This window comes from Ammospiza nelsoni, chromosome 2, assembly GCF_027579445.1.
Source record: "Ammospiza nelsoni isolate bAmmNel1 chromosome 2, bAmmNel1.pri, whole genome shotgun sequence".
Taxonomy (NCBI): Eukaryota; Metazoa; Chordata; class Aves; order Passeriformes; family Passerellidae; genus Ammospiza; species Ammospiza nelsoni.
The window spans coordinates 72,689,919-72,702,463 of record NC_080634.1 but is presented as its reverse complement, the minus strand read 5'-3'; the positions used below and the strand labels follow the sequence as shown (position 1 = coordinate 72,702,463).

Here is a 12,545-nt window from a genome sequence, read left to right as displayed (position 1 = left end):
AGGAAAGCTTCCATCAATTCATATATTCAAACTGAAGGTATCATGGGAGACTCCTTGGTATACAAATGCCTTGCACCTGTTCTTTTAACAGATACAGATGAGAACAGTGGGATGCTGGTTCTTACAATGCAGAGCAGAAGGTATTTACCTTACCTGGCACAAATAATAAGTTATATTATTTGTTGTAAGATTTAACGTACAATTTAAGATAAAAAACAAACAAGCAAAATCTTAACAGTACCATAAAATATTTCCTTTAAGTAAAACATTATACTTGGATTTCTTCACCTTCCAGAAAGCACAGTAAGTCACTTGTCACACCATGATAATAATGAGTGATATACTAAAAGGCACCTGTCACTAAAGAGACCACAGCAACCAGTGACAGATATCAGTGAGAAAAAGGAAACTATGTGTACAAGAGCAGTAAACTATATGACAGACATAATGATGAATACAGGATAGTTGTTTCCCTGGTTATATTACTACACATAAATTACATTTAAGTATTTATGTTATCTTTTCTTTATTTTTGCCATCTTGGATAGTAGATATTCTTCATTACATCTACATTTCATAAATAAGGTAATTCTTTATAACTTCTCTATTTTACTTTCTAGAGTTTTACAGAAGTTACTGACGAATCTTTAAACTCTGTTAAATGTGAGCTTTTCTTGGACCAGGTCCAGCAGAGGGCAACATAGATAATTAAGGGATTTGAGCATCCCGCTTGCAAGGAAAGGCTGGGAGAGCTGGGCCTGTTCAGCCTTGAGAAGAAACTGAGAGGAGACCTCATAAAAATATATATATATATAAAAAATAATTTGTGTCTGAAGGGAGGGTCTCAAGAAGATGGACCCAGGATCTTCTCTTATCTTATTGCTCAGGGGTGCTGAGCAATAGGACAAGGAGGCAACAGGCAGAAACTGCTGCACAGGAAGTTCCTGAATCTGAGGAATAACTACTTGGCAGGTGACCATGCCCTGGAAAACATTGCCCAGAGGGGTTGTGGAGTCTCCCTTGCTCCATCTGGAGCCATCTGGATGCAAACCTGTTCAATGTGCTCTAGGATGACCCTGCTTGAGCAGGGAGGTTGGATCAGATGATTCACTGTGATCCCTTCCAATCTGACCCATTCTGTGATTCAGTTTGGAAAATCAGAGGCATTTTTATTTGAAATTAAATGTATTTGAGATGCTATTCAACCAGAACTCTTAGGAAAATCATATATTAAGGAAAAATAGACATGTTTTGAGAAATTTTTTCAGCTTTTGAAGCTGTCTTCCCTAGACTTTTGGTTCTTCAGTAGGGTATAAGTGTAGCACAAGCCCTGAAGTACCTACCTGAATTGTGTTAACCATGCTTTGAGCAGGAGCTTCAATTCTAGACAGCTCCTATATTCCCTTCAAATTTGATTGATCCATTATCTAGATTAATTAATTAATCATGTCAGTGACATTTTTAAGGTTAACAAACCTTTCCTTAAAATAGATGGGCTGGTTTGTTTTTTGTCTAAAGAGAGTAAAGTATAGAAGGGGTTGCAATTGTCAATTTGTTCCTATTACAGGTGTTTTTCAGGCTGTCCTGAAACTTGTGAAATCTTACTTGCAGGTATAAGTTTACATCTGTAGGTTTTATTTGTGCACTGAACTTATTTTGAAATGGACACACATGTATATATACATTATAATTTAAAAGATAGATTTTCTATATGAGGTAAAATGGCATCCTAAATATTTATTTATTTAGAACTCTAGTTTGAGTCTTTGTTTATTATTCACTAAGTCAGTATCATTATGGATTAGGTACAGTTGAAGAAAACTTTTCGCATACAATTTGATTATTTAATTTTTTCCTGTTTCTGTTGACAGAATTTGTTATGAAGTTCTTGTTTTCTGGTATGTTTTCCTCTACTTGGCAAGCGATTGGCATGAAAGAGAAAAACAAAAAAAAAATACAAAAGGCAAACACCTTCTACTTAACTATTCCTTTTGGGTATTCTACATTCAAGAGCTGAATTTCTATCTGTGTAATAAATTTCTTCCCACCTGAAATGCATGTATGCAATTAAATTATCCCAGTTATACATTTGACATTTGCCTGAACACTCAGATGAAAAAATATTCTCTTTCAAATATATTTCTAACAAAAATCAGAAGAGGCTGCAAAGATTGTCAAAATGAAAATACAGTAAATGTAATTGTATTGAGGTGTGGAAAAGTCATAGTATAGTGGAAGATAGGTCTCTGTGTGGAGTTCTGAAAACCTAAAGATGGGAAATGCTTTAGAACAGGAACAGGCTTTGGCTATCTATGATGTGTACATAATTTTTCCATTGTTTAATAGAGACCAGTAGGTTTCAATGAAGGATAGCTGGGAAATTTAGAAAGATATGGTAGTCAGAATAAGGGAAAACTTGCTCTAATAGCCTAGTTCAGAAGCCAATATACAGTGAAGACAATCATACTTTGTCACGTAAATTCCACACTTGGGCTTTCAGCTGTACCCTGAGGATGAAGCCCAAGGTAGGAAAGTTAAATGTTGAGACTGGGACTCAGTTGCCTTCAGTGGTCACAAGTGTCTGCTCCCCTGGATCCATGGTGCAGGTCCAGCTTGGACCAGAGCGTTTGAAGAAGTACAGGACATGAGGCAGGGGGTGTTTTTTCAAAGAGAGAGACTTGTGTGTAGCAGGATAGAATATAAGAAAATAAAGATAATGTAGAAAGTAATCTTACCCCTAAGGAGTTGCAGCTGGGCCAATTATCAAAGATTAGGAGCAGGTCTGAACTTTAACAGGACCCAGCTGTAACCAGTGAGAAGGAGAGTGCTATAAAAGAGAGGGGTGGCTGGGTGAGAAGGGAATTGGGGTCAGCTGGCTGCTTTGTGAAGAAGAGAGAGGCAGTGCTCTGAGGAGAGGCCCACGAGAAACACTGAGAAGGTATGAAACTTTTATGATAATGAGACAACTGTATGGCACCCCTTCAATAAGATGACAACATATGTGTTTATGTGTTAAATTGAAATCTTAAAGAAAAAATCATTCTCTTCCACCTACCCTGTTTATTTACTAAATGTTATGTTACATACCACAGTTCTTGCAGACCTCCCAAAATTTCTTTGTGACATCAGGAGTATGTTTGGAGGATGGTTAAATATAGAGCTTTCAGGTGACATATAGTACATAATGGAGTAAATAATCCCATTAATATGGGATAAACTCCCAAGAGTCTAATATCCAATTAAACTCTCTCCCTTTATCCTTTACCATAAATATTACAAGTACAGAACCTATTGATCAGGCAATTTCAACCACCTACAGAATTAAATGAGACACTCTGAGGTGAAATAACCCATGAAATCAACCAACATCCTTGGTGTTTAAGGAATAGGTAGAAACTGATGGAAAGAATAAAAAAACAAATATAGGAAAATTGTCTGATGAAGTCAAAATACTGTCATCTACAACACTGGGAACTGCAAATCAGTCACATGATAAAAAAAATTTAAAGGAGGGAAAGCAACAATAACTTATTTTAATTTAGAAAGAGAAACTAAGCTCTGACAAAAAAAAAATCAAAGTTTAATTAACACTTCCTGGTGCTTAATAAAGGATGTCTGACTGTTCATTAGCTCTATGTATGGGAAGTTTTCGTTTCTACGTGGTTTTCTCTAAAGTGAAAGAAAGTAAGAGATTGTGTTACAGCTTTCATTTTTTAATTCATGATAAGAGAAACTGATGACAAATAACATTAATGACATTAATCTAGCCACAGTTATGGGAACATCTGGAAATGGGAGTAACTTAGAGCAAATAAATTTCTAAATAGAAAATGGTAATTTGAAAGATATTCATCTTAAAATAGCTACTGTTTGGATTCTTTAGTGAAAAATTGCATTCACTACGTGTTATTACTGGCTGCTGTATGATTTTTTTCTCTTGATATTTTAATACAAATTTTCTATTGACATAAAGGTTTTTTTTTGTAAAAAGTGCTGTTTGTCCCTTTAAGAAAGTGGCTTTATGTTTCTCCTAAAAGTGTATATTTAAAACATGCAACAGAGAAAGCATTATAAGACACAGAGAGTTTTGTTTTGAATATCCCTAAACAAACAAATTGAATTAAATTTCATTTTAAATGATTCTGCATAACTTTCTTCATAAAAAGTGAAAGCAGATAAATAACAATTTTTCCTTAGAAACTTGTTATGGAGTAAAATGTTGATTCATGATAGTGACAGACAAGACACACTGAAAACTTTGACAGGGGCCTGTTCTGGCAGAAGGTTTCTCAGCAGGGAAATACGGGCATATTGGAAGAAGAAAGTCTGCTCCAGCTGGTCAGGATCCAGATTTGTGTCATTCCAGCCTAACAAGAGTTGTCCTTGGCTCCCCTGAGGTAGGGGACCAATTACAGCTGGCCATTTCTTCAGCTGCATAAATGATTTCTTGGTAAATATAGTTAATTAATAGCCTGACTCAGTAAATATCTACTCCTTGACATTATAGACAAATAAAAGTTTTTCTTTTTTGTTCAATAAAACTTAAATTGCATCTTTTTACTCATCATATTTTGTTACAATTACCATTTCCTTGGTAGCCCTTGTCAGGGGAACCACTTAATTGCTACTCCAAAGATTTTCCAATCTTTTCAAACAGATAGCTTTAAGGTAACTAGCTACCACAAATCCAAGTTTTATTGGACCAAAAATATTGAAAAATCCAACTTTTCCAGTTATAAATTGAGATGAGGAATTCTCTTTAGACCTATCTTCTGGAGATTTTGGGTTGTTTTCTTTAATTTGGTCTGTGATTTTTTTTTAATTTTGTGGGTTGTTGTTGTTGTTTCAGCTCCAAATGAGCCAATTCAAGCCAACAGTGAGACACACCTGTAACAAGTGCTAGAACATACCACCTGCACCACAACTTCTGTCCTCAGCAGAAAAACAGAACAGCATAACCCGAGCGAAGAGACCTTCCTACCACTTACCAGAGGATTTTAAATTTTTTGATGTTGTCATAAAGAGTAATTGCTTTGCCTTGCTCTCTCCTACGTCACGTATGAATGTACGCTACCAAGAAGGTTCTCTGCTGCTGTCGACAACCTTTGAAGTTTAGATATTTGTAAGCATTAGCTGCTATTGCCCTGTGTCTTTAATGTCTTCACATCTGTCCCCAATGTGAGTTCTAGGGTTTAGAATGATTATTTATCACATGACAAAAGGCATTTCATTTTGCAAGGATTTAGTCGTTTATTGAAAGGTGGGTGCAAGCCTAAAACTTCTCTGTGTTTATGAATTAATTAATTTGAACCTTTCATTTCACTCGGTCTTCTACCTGTTTTTTACTTCTGTGGTCTTAGTCTATATTTGGTGCAATTCTGTATCAAAATATTTTAACAAGTATAATGCTATAATTAAAACAAAAATGCAGTATTAAAATATCAGTCATGAGTTAAGATAATGTATGGCCAGAGAGCTACATTTAAAAGCACATATTTATTGTAAATAATGAAACCCAATACTTATTCTACTCGCAAAATTCTATCAAAAACATTCCTCAAAAGATTGAATCCCTGCTTCTGAACATACCTAACAAACATCATAAAAATTGAGCAGTTAGATGTTTAGCTGGCACCTAATAAAATTTAATCCAAAAATAAATCAAATTAAATTGGGATCCAAAAGTTTGATTTTTCTTTCACTTGTGGCAATAATTTCTTTTTCTAAATTCTTCCATCCCCCTAAAGCAATAATTTTTAGTGAACTATAGCACAAAAAATTATGTTCTCTTGAGGATGAGAAGGAAGGCAGGCAAAATGAGATAAAAATGAGCTAGTATTTGGCAGCAGGGGAGGAGTTAAAGTGTGGGATTGTACTGATTCTTTTGTAGAGTTACTTGAAACATTTCAGACTACTTCATGATTAAAATAAGTATAAAGTACATATTATCACAGTAAAAATATTGAAATGTCTCAAAGATTCAGTACTACGTTGCATATTACATGAAGAAACTATAATTATGCAATTGGAATTTCACACAATATTTCAAGGAAGGCATTGGTTTTGGTGAAGAGGTCAGTTTATTTGACTAAAATGAATTTATACAATTTCCTATTGTAATCTAGGTTTTTTGTACAGTGCTTGTACAATTTCCCAGACACAACTTAATCTTGCTTTGTATGTGACAAAGGAAGAACTTGTAGAAGTATCATACTATGTGAAAAAATAGACACTTAATAATCTTAAGGAGAGTGCTGAAAACAATTATTTAAATAATGCAATTGGTGCTCATTATTAAATTTTAATTTTTTCATACACAAATCTCTACTCAGTAGCATATAAAGACAGTTATGAAATATGCCTTGAACGTATATTATTTTGGAGAACTTCTAATGTAATGAAACCTACTTGAACTAGTGAATGTATACATAACTGAAAAAAAAATTAAAGCAAATTTAAACCTCTATTTTTTTACAAGCCTATGACTGTCTGGTTTGAAAGAAGTGCCATATAAATATGAGTTTCTTTTAGTATAATTGATCTCATTTTAGAAGGAATAAAAATTAGAGGTATGAAGCAGTTTCCTTTGAGCAGAGCTGGTATACAAATCTCTCTTATTTTCATTCAAGGGCCACTGTGCAATTTTACCATCCAAACCTTGCTATATGAGAAGGATTGTATACCAAATAAAAACAAGTTATTGAATAATAAGATTGAGATGTTTTGGGATGCACTAGAATACTGTATGTAGTAACTATTATGCTTAATTTTTATGCATTTTCTTTACCTCTAGCTTAAAATATAATTACACTTGTAGCACAAAGTTTTCAATAAGCAAAGGAAAGTCAGAAGTAGCTCTTTAAAATCAGAGATGACCATGCTAAATCTTATATTTGCTGGGACAAATATTCTCCAGTAATCACTGCTAGGTATAAAAATGCTCAGATTCTGATAGGAAATCGCATTTTTCTTTCAGACATCTGTTGTACAAATGTATAGTCCAACTGTTAAAACAGCATGGATGTCATGGAGCAATTCCTCAGTTGGTAAGGCATGGGGCAAATCTGCCAGGAGGTTCCCACCCACAGAAAATGAACAGGGTTCTTGAAACTAGTTCAATGACTTTGTCAAAAAGAATGATAATTTTCCCTTTGATCTCTCAGTCTATGTTTTTTATTACACTTGCTATGAAATTGTGATTAACTAAACATGCCAAGAGCTCTTCTTCTGTGAGTATGATTAGTCTAATGGCTCTTTGTCATTTCAATTTTACACAAAGAAAGGAAACTTCCCTGATGAGTCGAAGGAAATAAGGAAGTGTCTGAGAATACCACCTTATCTGAATATGAGTGATTATACTATTTCTCTTTGGAAATTACTATGAATGGAGTTTATTGTAGTGCTCTCTTGATTATGAAGAGCTTACATGTCAAAATGTTGAAACACTAATAGCTTCTTCTTTTCAACTATATTTGGAATGTGTAAAGCAGTTTAATTTTTTTAATGGTCTTTCTTTTATTTACATATAATTTCTCTATATAGTTCTTTTCTCTCCCTTACAATATGAATACCCTGCTAAAGCAAACCGATTTAAAAGTTTCTGCTATATGTGCTTATTTTTGTTGTAAGAAAATATTATGCAATTGATGTATAGAATTCTTATGACAAGCTTTCTGTTGATTTTTTAGACTATAATACTACATGTATTTATTCTATAATCTTAAATTTTATTATAATTTTCAAAATAGAAAATGAATTTGAACATTCAATCTTGCCTAAGAAGAATTTATCATTGTCTTTTATGGAAAAATCCTTCTGGAGAAATAATGATATTAAGGAAAATCTTTAACCTGGTGAAGGCTTTAAGAAAAAGTTTTCTACTAAACCATGTATTCTACTAGGACATATAAGGCACAACACACACAAGATCTAAATAATCATTGCATTTGTTTCAGTTGCTCCAGAAAGGAATTTTGATTTCTAGTTGAAACTTATTCTAAATTCTGCTACGTGGATTGTGGGTTCCTTTAAGTCTTCCAAATCAAAATGAAAATATGAATAAGCTTCTTAATTGTTTCAGCTTACTTAAGCATCCTAAACTAATAAAAAATAAATATGAAGCTTTAATTGCCTTAAAACTTGTCTTTAGTATGCACTTGTGGTTTGCCAGATGTCCACCTCACAGTTTTACAGAGCTTGCTTTATCTAGCTTGGTGGGTGAGTTTTACCAATCACCTCTACTGTGCAGCAGTAGAGGTTAATTATGAAAAGCAGAAGTATTTTTTGAAGTGCTTCTCTTCCTTCATGATTGTTCACAATGACTTACCAGTGTCACAATCCCTCAATACAAACAGCAAAAAACTGATAGTGCCATATAGGAATTCACTTTAACAAAGCATTTTTCTAGTTAATCTCTTAGATTCCACATCTGTGGCACATAATGAGGATTTTGGCTGAGGGACACCAGCTGCAAAGTTTGGTATCTCCAAGAAAAGATATTTTTTATTTTATTTTTTTCAGAATTTTATTTCCATGAAGTCTAGTAGAAAACTGATTAGGTAGACATGTTCCTTTTATGAGAAATTACCTTTTTTTTTTTTACAAGCCACTACATGATAGCTTGCTACAAGATAAATCTCACTGAGGAAGTTTTTCTGATAACAAAAGATATATTTCCAATATAATTCTATTAATATTTTATAAATATAAAGGTTATTTCTTTAAATATATTATTCAACTACATTAAACTATTTCCTTCTGAAGGATTTAGTTCATTTATCACCCATTCTTAGAATAATAGATATATTGCTACATTTCAAACCATCTTGTGTAACACAAAAGAGAGACAAAAGTTCAGGAGACTGGCCTTACATTCTGGATCTACCTGACTTCTTTTTTCCCTCAGGTGCTCAAGAGTATTTTTGTTGAACTTAGAAGAATCCTTCATTATATAAACTTATGGTATTTTTCTTCCTTTAGGGAATTGTCCTCATAATAATTTTTTCCCAAGAAGTTATGTCTGCTTCACATCTGGTAACAAATACTTACTGATGTCTTTGAGAAGAGGTAAGTGGGCCTGGTCCTGAGCCTGACACCGGCACAAGAGGAGCTGTAATGTAAATAGATCCTTGCAGAAGTACACAGTGACTTGAACTACCTGGGAAATCAGTTGTTATAGTAAGCCCTCTCCATCCCTGCCGTGCTCACACACTTACAAATGAGTAAACACATCCATCTGGCATGCTGTCAGCCGAGAATACTTAGAAATACAGGGCAGATATTCTTCCAACCCTGATTTCCCCTGTTTCTGCTAACAAAACTCAGAGAAGACATCCAGACATTTAGATACACTACGAGTATCCTGACAGGTTCAGAATAAACCCTCAAGGTCTTTATAAGATCATAAAAATGTAAAATAATTTAGGTTGAAAGGCATCTCTGGAGGCCCCATTCTACCATTCTTTGCTCAAAGAAAGAGCAAACTTCAGAAGTAGATCAGATGGCCTAGAATCCTTCTCAGTTAAGATTTGGGTATCTTGTATGTTGTATGCGTCACCACCTCCTTTAAAGCTCACTATTTCTTTATATTGACACCTTATTCCTGATTCAGATAGACAAATTCAGGTGTACAATTCAGTAATAGGAACATGTGATGCCATTTGATGTGACCTAGACATGAGACCTGCATCCCCCTGCCAGAAGAACACGGGGCTCTCACAGGTCTCATAATGTACTACAGCCCTGCATGGATGGCCTGAGCAGCACAGGGGTGAGTTCCAGTCTAGTCAGTGTCATGAAGTCATTGTATTCAGCCTAATTTACCAGTTTAGGACTTAGCTCTAAGTACTTAGAGCTAGATGTCTAAGGAATTAAAACATTAAATTCACAAAAAAGGGTTTTTTCTTTTCTTGAATACCTGTTTCAGGATGGGTATATTATTCCTTCATTAGTAGGAGTGGTCTCATCACACTGCCTAAGTCCCAGGTGGCTGGAACAGGTAAACTAAATCCCATCTTGTATGACCTACATATGTCAGGAACATTAGCTTAACTCCTACACATTGACTTTAAAAAATCTTCCTGAGAAATGACAGTAGAATATAATTAAATTTGTGTTATGGATGTGTTTATATTGACAATTTTTGCTTCAATCTAAAAAAGTGAGCAAGATTTATTTATTGGCTGATTGATGAAGATAACACACAGGTACTCTCTGACAAGCTTTGGTGTTTTAATTATTATTATGCACAAACAATAACCTTCCTTAGATATGTCATACAACTTTTAATAAAATATGTGAATACTTGCACTTATTGCATGCTTTATGAGGTTCATATGCATCTCATTATATGCACCTTGTGTGCATTTATGTGGTTTTTATTTAATGCAAACCATTTCTGATTTAACTTTTGGTTTCAGCTTTTGCCATTCTTGCCCCTTTTTTTCACACAGTTATATGTATTTAAAAGGCACTTGTGCATCTTGAATATACCATTCTGACTAAGTGGGCTACTTGAAAATGTTTTAAGTATTGAGAAATTCAATTTTAATAATGCAAGGAACAAAGGTGTGCTCTTAGGAATAAAGGTGTATTCTTTAGAATCTATTAGAAACGTGACATAGTTCAAGAGCTCCCTCTTCTGACACCAAACATTATCAGAACACTTAGTCTAAAAGAAAATCTCTTATTTGAGAAGGTAATTTAATGGCTCTGAGAGTCTCAACATTTACATTTTTTACCACTATTTTGTTTTTTGTCCAGGTCAAACCTGAGATTCTATAAAAGTTTTTTACTTTTAAAAAAGCAATGCAAATGCTGACTGACACTCACCTATTTTTATTAATCATGCATTTCAGAATGGGGAAATTTTTTTTCCAAAGTAGGAATAGCAGTTTACCATTTTATTATACATATTGTTAAACTAGACAATAAAATATGATGTGTAATATATATGTGTTTATATATAATATAAACATATATATTTATATTTATATTTTTATGTGTCCTGGTGGGACAGGACCACTGAACTGTAGTGGAGAATAATCATAAGCTTTAAACATCAACCACAAGCATTACTTCATTGAATGCAAAAATTGGGTGAGATTTTCAACTCTGTACAAATTTAGTTGCCAAGGTGATGTTAGAATAATATAGATCTTAATCTATGTATAAATATGCAGTATTGTTTTCCCCAGGCTAGAATTCAGACTCCAATATTAGAACGTAGACTTCTGTTACAAAGCGCATGGGGACACAGACTTCAAAATGGCAACCAAGAGGAACAGGATAATTAGCAGCAGCTGTCAATAGCCAGTATTCTTGTTGAGGGTCCATTCAAAGATAGAAACTGGAGAAGGACGGAGAAATTTTTCCTTCAAGTCTCCACACGATATTTACTTGGAGATGCTCCACTCGAGATACAGTGCCCTGAGAAACAGCTACTAGCACTAAATCAAGCAAAAGTAGAGGGCCCTTCTTCCCTCTGCAAATTATCTTATCTTCTTGTTCTCAAGTTTAGTTTTCTTTTTAATAGATTAAATACTTCTCTAGAATGTAAGAGAGGAAGTCATTCTTCCTTTCAGTAAGTCCTGAAGATGGGAAAAATAAAGAGAAGTTAACCCTATCTTATATGGTTTAGGTACTTCCAGGAAGAAGTTCCAGCCCCTGAAATCTGACCATAAATAAACCACTGGACTTTTGGAGAGATTTCAAATGCCTCTTTCTCCCCCTTCGGATGCTTTGACATTCCTTCTTTGAGGTATCCAAAGCTGGAGACCTGATTGGATATTTTATAATTTTCTGTATGCTGAATTAAATTTTACACTTGGAAACAGACCCACATTAAGTGCATTTGTACTTAATGATGAGAACTGGAAGAAGATAGGCTTTGAGAATAATTTTTTTCATGGCAGCATCTGCATAGTTGAAAAGAAATAGGTGGACAACTTTTCACTTTCTGGGGCAGAGGTGGAAGTCTACCACACTGAATCCATTCAGTCAAAATAATTACAAAAATGTTTACTTCTCAATGAGCAAACATGATGTGTGTGTCACAATATTCCGCCACAACAGGATAAACAGATTTTTACATTTGTTCAAAAGGAGCTCCCTCATGGCACTATTGATTTAAATAAACAAAACTAGAGATCTCCCAGATACAACAAACTCAAGCCGAACTACATTTTTTTTTAAATGTTATAGTTTTAGATTCTAAATTTAGCTTGAAATACTGCATTTTTTGAAAGCATTAGCAAACTCATGTTGTCCATTTGACAGGTGTGAGCAAGGCTGGGTAAAGAATTTGTATTACTTTATTAACACAGTGTAACACAGTGTTACACTTCAGGAAACAAACTGTCTAAAAAATAATTTGATCCATAGAAAGATTTTCAAGTTCTTTGGTAGTCAGAATCATAGTCTTACAGAATTTGTAGATGCATACATAAACATGTTTTCTTACAGAGTAATATTCTCCCTTATTATTGTCCTACTTTTTAATATTCCCGAATATTTCCTTATCTGATTCTCAGCCTAGAGCCTCTATC

The 12,545-nt window shown here is 34.1% G+C and overlaps 1 long non-coding RNA gene across 2 annotated transcripts; it reads left to right on the top strand.

Moving 5' to 3' along the window:
* The first annotated feature begins 2,869 nt into the window (after positions 1 to 2,869).
* Positions 2,870 to 12,184, top strand: LOC132070382 (uncharacterized). Of its 2 annotated transcripts, XR_009417969.1 has the most exons (5): positions 2,870 to 2,938; positions 4,266 to 4,397; positions 4,850 to 5,122; positions 8,980 to 9,066; positions 11,639 to 12,184. It is a non-coding gene; the product is annotated as an uncharacterized LOC132070382 (long non-coding RNA). The 2 variants fall into 2 exon arrangements; XR_009417968.1 differs by lacking the exons at positions 8,980 to 9,066; positions 11,639 to 12,184 and having other exon boundaries at positions 4,850 to 6,711.
* The last annotated feature ends 361 nt before the right edge of the window (positions 12,185 to 12,545 follow it).